At 42.9% G+C, this 13,619-nt stretch overlaps 1 pseudogene; it reads right to left on the bottom strand.

Annotated features, from left to right (window-relative positions):
* Positions 1-256: 256 nt before the first annotated feature.
* Positions 257-13,619, bottom strand: part of LOC109910160 (uncharacterized) — an 87,300-nt pseudogene continuing 73,937 nt past the window's right edge.

Below are 13,619 nucleotides of genomic sequence, written 5' to 3'. Positions count from 1 at the left end.
TAGGTTACTACATGATTCCATATGTGTTATTTCATAGTTTTGATGTCTTCACTATTATTCTACGAGAGAGATAGAGAGAAAGTGTTGTTTTTTGGAGGGGGCGGATTATTTAAGATACTCTATGAAGAGGTAGCTGTTTTTGGAAGATCGGCAGGGACTTCAGGGGTAAGCTGGTTTCATCATTGGGGTGCCAGGACAAAGCTTGGACTTGGCTGAGCGGGAGATGCCCTCCCATAGGGGTGGGAGGGCCATAAGATCAGAAGTGGCAGAATGGAGCGCAGGGTTTGACCATGGCCTGAAGGTAGGGAGGGGCAGTTCCTCTATCTGCTCTGTAGGCAAGCATCATGGTCGTGTAGTGGATAAGAGCTTTGACTGGAAGCCAGTGGAGTGTGTGGAGGAGCGGTGTGAAAACCAGGTGGGCTGCAGCTTACTGGATACATTGCAGGGGTTTGATGGCACAAGCGGGGAGCCCAGCGAACAGCAAGTTTCAGTAGTCCAGACGGGAGATGACAAGTGCCTGGATTAGGACTTGTACTGCTTCCTGTGTGAGGTAGAGTCGTACTCTATGGATATTGTAGAGCATGAACCAGCAAGAGCGAAGCAATACTTTGATGTTTGCAAAGAACGACAGGGTGTTATCCAGGGTCATGCCAAGGTTCTTTGCACTATGGGAGGGTGACACTGTGGAGTTGTCAACTGTGATGGAGAGGTCTTTGAGAGGGCAGACCTTCCCCGGGAGGAAGAGCAGCTCCGTCTTGTCAAGGTTGAGCTTGAGGTGGTGGGCCGACATCCAAGCTGAGATATCTGCCAGGCACGCAGAGATGCGTGTCGCCACCTGGGTGTCAGAAGGGGAAGGAGAAAAGTAGTTGAGTGTCATCTGCTTAGTCATGATAGGAGACACCATGTGAGGATATGACAGAGCCGAGTGACTTGGTCTATAGAGAGAAAAGGAGAGGGCCTATAACCGAGCTCTAGAGGACACCAGTAGTGAGAGTACGTGGTGCAGACACAGATCCTCTCCACATCATCTGGTAGAAGCGGCCTGTCAGGTAGGATGTAATCCAAGAGTGTGCAAAGCCTGAGACACACCGTGCTGAGAGGGTGGAGAGGAGGATCTGATGGTTCACAGTGTTGAAGTTAGCAGATAGATTTCGGAGGATGAGAACAGAGGAGAGAAAGTCAGCTTTGGCAGTGCGGAGAGCCTCCATGACACAGAGAAGAGCAGTCTCGGTTGAGTGACCGGTCTTGAAGCCTGACCGGTCAGGGTCAAGAAAATAGTTTTGAGAGTGATAATGAGAGAGTCGATCTGAGACAGCTCGCTCAAGTGTTTTGGAAAGGAAAGGAAGAAGGGATACAGGCCTATAGTTTTTGACGTCAGATGAGTCAAGTGTTGGTTTCTTGAGGAGGGGAGCTACTCGGGCCATTCTGAAGTCAGAGGGGACACAGCCAGTGGTCAGGGATGAGTTGATAAAGGAAGTGAGAAATGGGAGAAGGTCTCCAGTGATACTCTGGAGAAGGGAGGTGGTGATGGGGTCGAGCGGGCAGGTTGTTGGGCGGCCAGAACTCACTAGTCGCAGGATTTCATCTGGAGAGTGAGAGGAGAAAGAGGTCAAGGAGTAGGGTAGTTAAGTTTGAGTGGGACCAGTGGCCTCAATAGGCTGAGTGAGCAGCAGAGGAGGGAGGGGGTGGAGGATTAAGGAGGTAGAAGGTGGAAAAGAGTTTCCTAGGGTTAGAGGCAGAAGCTTGACATTTAGAGTGATAGAAATTGGCGTTAGCGGCGGATACAGAGGAAGAGAAGGTAGAAAGGAGGGAATCATAGGTCCTCTGGAAGTTTAGCTTTCCTCCATTTCCACTCAGCTGCCAGGCCAGGAGGAAAGGGGACAGTGCAAGTCATAAGATGTGAAAAGGGAGGAGAGAAGGGTCGAAGAGGCAGAATCAGAAGACAGGAGGGAGAAGGATTTACCAGAAGGGGGAGATGATAGAGGGAGGAACGAGAGCGAAGATTGTGACGGCACATGACTTGGGTGACCGTATTACCGCCACATGGCTGGAGTAATGGCTGGAGTAAAATTCTATGTGACGGTTTGAGTCACTGTAATCTCTTTTTATGCACTCTGGACATGCTTTGGTAGTAACCAACATGCTAACTATCTTCAGGTCCAAATGGCCTGGTACTCAGGGATCTATCGTCCCTCTGACCACTCTGACATCAATGCAAATGCATCGAAAATCACAACAAACACATCAAAACAATAGGCCTACCTTACTTTTAAAACTCACTCACTGTGATGATCAATATGAAGAAAGAAGTTCAGCAGCAGGTTGAAAAAGTGTAAAACATGGTTTTTGTGGATGTTTTTTGGAAAGCCTAACACAACAAAATGGACAGCGCTTTCTAAGGGACTCATTCAAAACATCCATACGCATATTAGAGTTTATACATAGCCCTGAAAAAAAAAAAAAAATTCTAAATTGGATTGTGCCGTTATAAAATACGTAGCCTACCTGATATTATGCTTGGCAGAAAAACATAAAACAAAATTGATTTAAGATGTCTTTGGTACATAATTGGTCTAGCCTTTGATTGTGGACTGAATTATTATGCAGACTTGTTACCTTATAATTCCAAAAGATCTATCCATGAGTCTGGGAGAGAACTCATAGCCCTAGGCCATGCTGTTGGTTCATTTATTTTGCAGGTTGGCTTACAGTTAGCCTACAATTTGTGAATTTGTATTTGAATAGCCTATTAATAGGGCATTTTAAAATATTTTTATGATTAATTGGGTGACACATTACCTTTAGCTATACAACATAGCTCACCATCATGCGTTTCCACCTTCCACCTCCACCTCCCCTTTATTCCTTTTTGGAGGACGCAGACGGGCTGTCAACAGTTTAGGGAAATATGTTTCCTTGTGAAAACATGTTACTATCGATGTTCCCAAACAAATTTCACTTGCTCTCCCAAATTAAGCACTGGGTAGCTTCAGGAACAAGGTTGGAGAGAACATGGCATACAGAGTTTGAGCAGAATATCACCTGTTGGGCAGCGAAAGCATGCTCCTCAAACAGTGGTTTATGGTGAAGTAAGTGTTCTTATATTTAATTATCAGCTGCTCATATTAAGCACATGCTCCGCTATAAAAACCAAAGTAGCCTACAAAACAGACCGTCGTAAAAGCGCATACAGTGCATACAGATGAAATGTATTTTTTACCCTGCCCATTAAATTAAATTGAGAACACTCTGATGGGTGAAAATATGGCCACTTGACAAGAGAACAGCTGTGCAGCACGGAACAGAGAAAAAGCTTTGTTTGCTACTTTCTCAAATCATCAGTAACCTACTGTCACACCATGCAGCCCATATACGTTTTGATTTCTAAAACATTCTAAAGTTTATATCCTTCACAACTAAAGTTGCCAAGTAACTCTAAATCTAGCATATAGGGCCTGTTTCAAATGATCACTTTTACACTCAACATAGCCACTTCATATGCACACACGCTCCTTAAAACTTCTTAGGGCTGCCAGTGCAGAGCGCAAAATTTAAACAACAGAAATCTCATAATTAACATTCCTCAAACATACATGTATCTTATACCATTTTAAAGGTAATCTTGTTGTTAACCCCACCAAAGTGTCCGATTTCAAATAGGCTTTACAGCGTAAGCACCACAAACGATTATGTTAGGTCAGAGCCAGGCCACAGAAAAACACAGCCATTTTTCCAGCCAAAGAGAGGAGTCACAAAAAGCACAAATAGAGATACAATTAATCACTAACCTTTGATGATCTTCATCAGATGAGACTCATAGGACTTCATGTTACACAATACATGTATGTTTTGTTCGATAAAGTGCATATTTATATTTAAAAAATCTCAGTATATATTAGCGCGTTATGTTCACTAGTTCCAAAAACATCCAGTGATATTGCAGAGAGCCACATCATTTTACAGAAATACTCATTATAAATGTCGATAAAAATACAATTGTTAGACATGTAAATATAGATACACTCCCTTAATGCAACAGCTGTGTCAGATTTCAAAAACTCTTTACAGAAAAAGCAAACCATGCAATAATCTGAGAATGGCGCTCAGAAAACAAATAGAGATATCCGCCATGTTGGAGTCAACAGAAATGTTTTTATTTATTTTTTTATTTCACCTTTATTTAACCAGGTAGGCTAGTTGAGAACAAGTTCTCATTTGCAACTGCGACCTGGCCAAGGTAAAGCATAGCAGTGTGAACAGACAACACAGAGTTACACATGGAGTAAACAATTAACAAGTCAATAACACAGTAGAAAAAAAAGGGTGAGTCTATATACAATGTGTGCAAAAGGCATGAGGAGGTAGGCGAATAATTACAATTTTGCAGATTAACACTGGAGTGATAAATGATCAGATGGTCATGTACAGGTAGAGATATTGGTGTGCAAAAGAGCAGAAAAGTACATAAATAAAAACAGTATGGGGATGAGGTAGGTGAAAATGGGTGGCCTATTTACCAATAGACTATGTACAGCTGCAGCGATCGGTTAGCTGCTCAGATAGCTGATGTTTGAAGTTGGTGAGGGAGATAAAAGTCTCCAACTTCAGCGATTTTTGCAATTCGTTCCAGTCACAGGCAGCAGAGTACTGGAACGAAAGGCGGCCAAATGAGGTGTTGGCTTTAGGGATGATCAGTGAGATACACCTGCTGGAGCGCGTGCTACGGATGGGTGTTGCCATCGTGACCAGTGAACTGAGATAAGGCGGAGCTTTACCTAGCATGGACTTGTAGATGACCTGGAGCCAGTGGGTCTGGCGACGAATACGTAGCGAGGGCCAGCCGACTAGAGCATACAAGTCGCAGTGGTGGGTGGTATAAGGTGCTTTAGTGACAAAACGGATGGCACTGTGATAGACTGCATCCAGTTTGCTGAGTAGAGTGTTGGAAGCCATTTTGTAGATGACATCGCCGAAGTCGAGGATCGGTAGGATAGTCAGTTTTACTAGGGTAAGCTTGGCGGCGTGAGTGAAGGAGGCTTTGTTGCGGAATAGAAAGCCAACTCTTGATTTGATTTTCAATTGGAGATGTTTGATATGAGTCTGGAAGGAGAGTTTACAGTCTAGCCAGACACCTAGGTACTTATAGATGTCCACATATTCAAGGTCGGAACCATCCAGGGTGGTGATGCTAGTCGGGCATGCGGGTGCAGGCAGCGATCGGTTGAAAAGCATGCATTTGGTTTTACTAGCGTTTAAGAGCAGTTGGAGGCCACGGAAGGAGTGTTGTATGGCATTGAAGCTCGTTTGGAGGTTAGATAGCACAGTGTCCAAATCAGAAATAACATTATAAATATTCACTTACCTTTGATGATCTTCATCATAATGCACTCCCAGGAATCCCAGTTCCACATTAAATGTTTGATTTGTTCGATAATGTACATAGTTTTTGTCCAAAGAGCTACTTTTGTTAGCACGTTTGGTAAGCAAATCTGAAGTCATGAAGCGCGTTCCCTAGTTGCAGACGAAATGTCAAAAAGTTCTGTTACTGTCTGTAGAAACATGTCAAACGATGTACGGAATCAATCTTTAGGATGTTTTTCACATAGAACTTCAAAAATATTCCAACCGGAGGATTCCTTTGTCTTCAGAAAAGCAAAGGAACGCAGCTACCTCTCCGGAAGGCTGCAAGTTCAAACCCCCGAGCTGACAAGGTACAAATCTGTCATTCTGCCCCTGGACAGGCAGTTAACCCACTGTTCCTAGGCTGTCATTGAAAATAAGAATTTGTTCTTAACTGACTTGCCTGGTTAAATAAAGGTAAAATAAAAATTAAATAAAAATGTGAAATGCATGTGACCAGCGTGTGACTGCTGGCAGACCTCTGACTCATTCGGTCCCACTTCACAGTAGAATCGTCAAACAAGTTTCTAAAGACGGTTGACATCTAGTGGAAGCCTTAGGAAGTGCAACATAACTAATATCCCACTCTGTATTCAATAGGGGCTGGGTTGAAAATCGACCAACCTCAGATTTCCCACTTCCTGTTTGGATTTCTTCTCAGGTTTTTGCCTGCCATATGAGTTATGTTATACTCACAGACATCATTCAAACAGTTTTAGAAACTTCAGAGTGTTTTTTATCCAATACTAATAATAATATGCATATATTAGCAACTGGGACTGAGGAGCAGGCAGTTTACTCTGGGCACCTCTGGGCACCTTTCATCCAAGCTACTCAATACTGCCCCTGCAGCCATAAGAAGTTAATGGGAGAAATATCCTTTCTATTTTATTCAGCTATACAATCATATAAAATAATGTCACAGGACTTAAGCATATCTTGGTTTTTCATATCATAATGTTTCTTTAGAGCTGACTATAATAAATAATATAATAAATAATATTATGATGTTGTTTATTAAATTGTGTCACGTATACTCCCTCTCCGGCCTCTAGGTCATCAGGCTGCTGATTATCCTGCACACCTGTCACCATCGTCTTGCACACCTGCGACTCATGACACTCACCTGGACTCCATCACCCACTTGATTATCTTCCCTATATCTGTCACTCCCCTTGGTTCTTTCCTCAGATGTTATTGACTCTATTTTCATGTCGGTGCGTTGTTTGTGTTTTGTGTTCATTGTTTCTTTTATTTATTTAAAACACTCACTTCCTGAACTTGCTTCCCGACTCTCAGCGCACTCATTACAAAGTGATTTATTCAACTTTTTTACATTTAAATGTTTCAATGGCGCATCTGTGGCTTGTATGCATGGAGGCCTGGAGATGCTAAAGGTGTTTTGCATGACAATAACCGGTTGACAAAATGTCATGACCGCCACAGCCCTACACATGACCATCTGGGTGGGGTCTGAGTGGTTGGGGTTGGAGGAAAGGGAGACAGAAAAGGAAACAAAGTAGTGATCAGAGACCTGGAGGAGGGTTGCAGTTAGATTAGTAGGCGAACAGCCTCTAGTAAATATGAGGTCACGCATATTGCCTGCCTTGTGAGTGAGAGGGGAGTGGGAAAGGGTGAGATCAAAAGAGACAAGGAGGGGAAAGTGTGAGTTGGAAAGAAATAAATCGATGGGAGACATCAGGAGGTCGAAGTCGCCAAGTACACCATCATCAGGAAATTAGCTTATCAAGGTGTCAAGCTCATTGAGGAACTCTACAAGGGCACCTGGTGGTCGATAGAGCGGGAGTAGCAGTGTTCTCTGGGGTGATCCGTGTCTCCATCAGGGCCAAACAGTCAAAGGACTGAAGGGCAGCATAGGCCGAGATGAACTTGGCGTTCTTGACCGCATTTCGGCAGTTCCAAACTCTGCCAAAGATCCAGAATCCAACATGGGTTGTGCAGGGTACACTAAATTAGAAGGGTTTCAGCAAAGGGGTGGGAAGTGTCTGTAAAGCCTACAGGAAGAGGAGCCAACAAGTATAGATAGTTGCCAAAACTAGAAAAGAGTCAAATGAGATCATCACAACATAACTAGGTAAGATACTCAAGTGAGAGATTGATGTGGAGCCTTCATCAAAGAACTCTGCAGAACGGTCTTAGTTTCGGCAATGGTCTTAGTTTTTCCGACGAGACGGCCACTGACACGACCGCCGCTTACAGCTGCCGCTGAGAAACCAGGGGAGACTAAAGCACTAACACTAATTGTTAATAGCCTAACAAAAGTGGAGAGCACACATCCCTGTACTAATTGCTGATTGCCTAAGAGAGGAGAAACCACTCCCCCTCCAATACAGCCACTGATTACCAAAACAAGTCACAAATGGTCCTGCCCCTTGATCCTGGTTGATGTGTCATCAACTATCTGCAAGTTATGAACAGTTAGCAGTTTACCCACCATGAAGGTCACTGGGAATACAGACAGCACTTAAACACTCGGTTGCAAAAAGACCGTACTAGACCCCAACAGATTAAAACACAAAGGATACTTTTTCCTCCTGGAGATAACCAGGAGTCCTCAAGCTATAGAATGAAGCATATATATTTGTGTACATGAACTTGCCAGTTTTTCCCCATATACAGACTAGTGTGACAGGAGTTCATAGTAGATTGTCTGTTAATGAATACTTTGCCCAGCACAATAGGGAGAGATTTGCTACAGGCATAGCCCTGCAGTACACAACAGATACAGATGTGGTATAACCAAGTCATGGAGCACCAGATCAAACTGTAGTCAACCCTAAAGAACATTTTACATGAGGAACAATCCTCTTGGAGATCGTTCTCAAGCTGCATCATTTTATACTGTGATTTCTTCTCTCGCAAAAATTGGATGACATCATCATCTAGACGTACCATAATGGGTATTAGGTGGTTGCTTGGAGATGCTAGTGCTGCAGACACAGGCCTTTCCATTAGTCTCATATGGTTTCATATACAGTAGATACAATCTGTAACTGGGATCCAAGAGAAAGATCTCAACCCAGTAGTTAGCTAGTTCACCTTGTCACCCTGCATCTCTCCTGTTTAGATACGTTGTTCATTCTAGTTAATCCAGCTCTAAGTAGTTTATCCAGAATACTTCCACTGTGAAATCAGAGTAGTAGCACTCAGTTCCGTAAGTCAGTAAGCTACGAATGAGCATGGACATGGGGTTCATTCATCACTCTAGTCTTCAGGCCAAAGGGAGAGCACATGGACTTCCACCCTGCACAAGAGCTCAGGTACAGGTGTCTCACAGCAAATGGCCTGCTATCGCTGACATGCAATTCCTACATTGAAATAGTGTATGTATCACTTGAGTCAATGAAAGGCAATGCAATAATTCAGTACTATTTGTTAATGACTGGACCTTTAGCCCAAGTGGACACAAATGGACCGTATTTCAAAAACGTGCTAAATTTGAGGTACCAGTATAACTTGTCTACAGTTAGCCACTGACTTAAAGCACACACAAGATGCATCTTTAAACACAAAAACCCTCAAAGGGTCATAGGGTCTTAGAGTAGAGAGAGGTCATATTGGATCCATCCAATATTTTGAGAGCAGTTCAGCATAGATAACTTCCTATTAAGAAAAAACATTCTAAAAGTAAAATAAAATGTCTTGACAAGTGGCATACAAAAGGAAACATGAGTCTTGCAGTTCAACATCATTTGTTACTTCAAAGAGATTAAGAACTTTAGCAATAACAAGACCCACCATGACCGCACATTAGCTCACGCTTGACTGAGATAGCATAGAGGAGATCTAGTTATGGTGTTCTGAGCAACACCCAATGTGTGGAGTGTCCTAGTGTGTCTCGCTATGACCGAGCACAGTAGTCTTCTGTGGAAGCTCAACCAACTCCACATTTGAGGGCACGGATCGTTAACCTTTCAACAGGCTTGTTTTATACCACTTTGGGGACGAGTTTGGAGACAAAAACACACATGCATATGGTATGCTGACCACCTCTCTTCCACAATATTAAATCACAATTCTGTATTTGCTTGTGGTTACTCTAAATATCGGTACATCTCAAAATGATTTGGTCTATAGAGTTCATGTTGACTAACCACCCAGTAGCTCAATGTGTTGTTGGGGACAGGGTTCACTTGTGGACCCATTTCAGAGGGTCAAAGCCAATGACTCTTTACAGTGTGGAACATTAAGAAAAGGAGCCATCAGTCAAAGCCTGATCACTGTTGCTCATGGAAGTGCATGATATATCATTGCCACAGGTGTAACCCAATGTAACTGTACTGTTCAGGCTCACTAGTTCATCCATCTTACAGGGAAGGAAGGGTAACGGCCTGCCTGATTACCCAATGTTTTTCATTCATTCATGGGAGCATAGACCCATCCTATCTCCTTAAACCAAATCAACGTTAAGGAATAAATGAACCATTAACTGAATCAACGTGAGACCCTTGTATAAGTCATGCATGAACGGGTTAACCACTCAGGTGGAATGAGAACCAGAAGGACATGGTTCATGATGAGAGTCACTCAGGGAAAGTACTTATTTCTCATTAACACGCCACCCTGTGTGGCTCCGAGCGAGGACTTAACTTCCACCTTTTGCCCTACCTTACCCTGCCGGACACCTGACATGACGCGTCCCTTATCCCCTGTCCCGAGGGAACCCAATGCCAGGTGTTACCCTGCACGCGCGTGATGCCGCTGCTCCATATAACTACCATAACGCTCCCTCTTTATTGCCTTCCCCTCAAGTAAAACAATGTGTTTTTGACCAAATTGACTGAAGTCAAGCCAGCGTGACTAGGATTTCACACATGCTCCATTGTTAGGGCCCTGAGCGGGTGATCCAGGCAGGATATACCCTGGCTAGGCCGGAGGAAATCCCTGGCGAACGCATGCACACATCTTCCATTCAGTGGACGACGAGGGGCTTATTTTTGTCAAAGGGTGCCCACACACACGTAGCATAGCATGCGTCCTTGTTACATTGCGTTTAGGCATGAGTCCCATGAATAAAGAGTTTGCAGGTTCAGTGCTGGTTTGATTTGAGCGAAGCTATTACTTTAACAGAGAGAATATTGGGCTTCTAATTTAGTCAAGCATATCAAGGCTCAGGAGAAGACCCAGATGCAGACAGTTCGAAGTAACAAAAGTTTATTACAAAAATAGGGGGCAGGCAAATGACAGGTCAAGGGCAGGCAGAGGTCAGTAAGCCAGAGCAGAGTCTGAAATGTGCAGAACAGCAGGCTCAGGGTCAGGGCAGGCAGAGGTCAGTAATCCAGGTCAATGTCACAAGGTACAGAACGGCAGGCAGGCTCAGGGCAGGCAGAATGGTAAAAACAGGGAAAACTAGAAAACAGGGACTAGATAAAAACAGGAGTATGGGAAAACCGCTGCTAGGCTTAATGAGACAAGACGAACTGGCAACAGACAACACAGGTATAAATACACTGGGGATAAGGGGGAATATGGACGACACCTGGAGGTGGGTAGAGACAAGCACAAAGACAGGTGAAACCGATCAGGGTGTGACAAAGCCATTACTCTAACAGAGAGAATATTGGGCTTCTAATTTAGTTCATCCATTACTCTAACAGAGAGAATATTGGGCTTCTAATTTAGTTAATCCATTACTCTAACAGAGTGTATATTGGGCTTCTAATTTAGTTAATCCATTACTCTAACAGAGAGAATATTGGGCTTCTAATTTAGTTAATCCATTACTCTAACAGAGAGTATATTGGGCTTCTAATTTAGTTAATCCATTACTCTAACAGAGAGTATATTGGGCTTCTAATTTAGTTAATCCATTACTCTAACAGAGAGAATATTGGGCTTCTAATTTAGTTAATCCATTACTCTAACAGAGAGTATATTGGGCTTCTAATTTAGTTAATCCATTACTCTAACAGAGAGAATATTGGGCTTCTAATTTAGTTAATCCATTACTCTAACAGAGAGTATATTGGGCTTCTAATTTAGTTAATCCATTACTCTAACAGAGAGTTTTTGGGCTTCTAATTTAGTTAATCCATTACTCTAACAGAGAGAATATTGGGCTTCTAATTTAGTTAATCCATTACTCTAACAGAGAGTTTTTGGGCTTCTAATTTAGTTAATCCATTACTCTAACAGAGAGAATATTGGGCTTCTAATTTAGTTAATCCATTACTCTAACAGAGAGTATATTGGGCTTCTAATTTAGTTAATCCATTACACTAACAGAGAGTATATTGGGCTTCTAATTTAGTTAATCCATTACTCTAACAGAGAGAATATTGGGCTTCTAATTTAGTTAAGCCGACGACAACACCTGATTAAGACTATGATTCACGGCAGGTCTCTTGGACCTACCGCACAGGGATCATGCATAGCGGTGGGAATAATTCCCCCAATGTTGTTGTAATATCCCTGAGTGAGGACCAATACTGTGTCCAAAAGGCTGCGAAAGCAGTGAGGACTTCAGCCACAAAGAACAAAAAACAGTACGGGAGCTGTGCTTTATTTTCTCATTTGAAAACAGAAAAAAACTTTGGCCCTGAGAGCTTTACTGTTGTTACAAATGAGGCTGATGCAGAGCACAGCAATGTTTTCCATGCGTTTCTAGAGAGTCCCATTTCCTCTGGTCTGTGTGACCTCCGTTCACCCCCCTTTATTAGCAGTGAGACAGCCCGCCCAGTGGCGGTAGCGGAAGCCCATTCAACCCAATGGGGCAGCAAGCCAGACTCTCCAACCACATGCCAGCTGCCCCAAACTCAATTTATCAGATGATTCCTTTCAGCAAATTATTTTGGGAGAGATAGAGATTAAACCCGAGATTTGAGCTCCAGCAACTCAGGACGTCGGGGAGATTATGTTCCTGTGAATGCCTGGAAATAGAATTCATCCAGAAAATGACAATGTCTCTAGATTATTAAGAGGTAACTGTCACGTCTTGGTATTTTGTGTTTTCTTTGGTTGTTTGTTCGGGCCAGGGTGTGACATGGGGTTATTGTTTGTCTTGTTGGGGTTTTTGTAGGCATTGGGATTGTGGTTGATTAGGGGTGTGTCTAGTGTAGGCTTGGCTGCCTGAGGCGGTTCTCGATCGGAGTCAGGTGATTCTCGTTGTCTCGGATTGGGAACCGTATTTAGGTAGCCTGCGTTTCACTTTGTATTTCGTGGGTGATTGTTCCTGTCTCTGTGTAGTTTCACCAGATAGGCTGTAATTAGGTTTCACGTTCCGTTTGTTGTTTTGTATTTTTGTATTTATAAGTTATTTCATGTATCGTCATTATTTTCATTTAAGATCATGATTAACCACCAGGCATTTCGGTCCGACTCTCTTTCGACAAACGAAGAACGCCGTTACAGTAACAGGTAATGTCATACCTGAGGTCTCCCTGTTTGTCCCCACAGACTTAAACATTTATTTTAGACTTCCCCTCTAACTGTTAGAGAAATTAGGGGGGTTTGTATGTGAGAGTATATGACATATTTCTGGGATTCTGGGATTCAATGCTAAGACTGGGATTCAATGCTAAGGCATTTTAGTGCAGTGCACTATACAAAATAATCCTTAAGAGTTTATTGACGAACCCTAAGTCACATAATAAAAAAGTCCCCATCAAAACCAGTCAGTTTAAGCTAGAGATATCAGTTTTTTTTGGCATGGGCTGCATCTCAATCCACCAAATCCGCCTATGTTGGCCTTCCTCATCTGTGGTGGAAAGTGGCAGAGCTACAGCGTTGTTTTTCAGACCAGGAGACATCCCGAAAATCGGCCTTCTTACGAAACCTCTGTAGCGTCCGAACGATGGTGTTCTCTATTTTGCTCTATGACCCCTATAAACCCAACGGGACTCGTCTGAAGGTGGTACCACCAATGTGCCATCTTCTGTCTGTAGTGTCTGCACAGTTTGGGCTACAAACTAACACAATGGTGTTCTCCGTTTTGCTCTAGGACCCCCACAAGTGTCATGGGACTCGTCTGAAGGTAACCCAGTAGCGTTTATTTATTTTTTATGGAAGTACAAATTATAATATTTTCGGGGATACCTACAGAATAAAATAATAAAATGAAAATCTAGCTAAATGAAAATCTTAAAACAAATGCATATGTTATCTTAGTAGAATCGACTAAAAAGCTTTTCCTCGCTGTTCGTGGAGATCACATTCATGATAAATGCTGCGCATGAAGGCTGAAGTGTAAATTACCTTTA

Source organism: Oncorhynchus kisutch, linkage group LG19 (genome assembly GCF_002021735.2).
Source record: "Oncorhynchus kisutch isolate 150728-3 linkage group LG19, Okis_V2, whole genome shotgun sequence".
Lineage (NCBI taxonomy): Eukaryota > Metazoa > Chordata > Actinopteri > Salmoniformes > Salmonidae > Oncorhynchus > Oncorhynchus kisutch.
The sequence above is the reverse complement of the archived record's forward strand: the minus strand, read 5'-3'. Positions and strand labels throughout refer to the sequence as shown.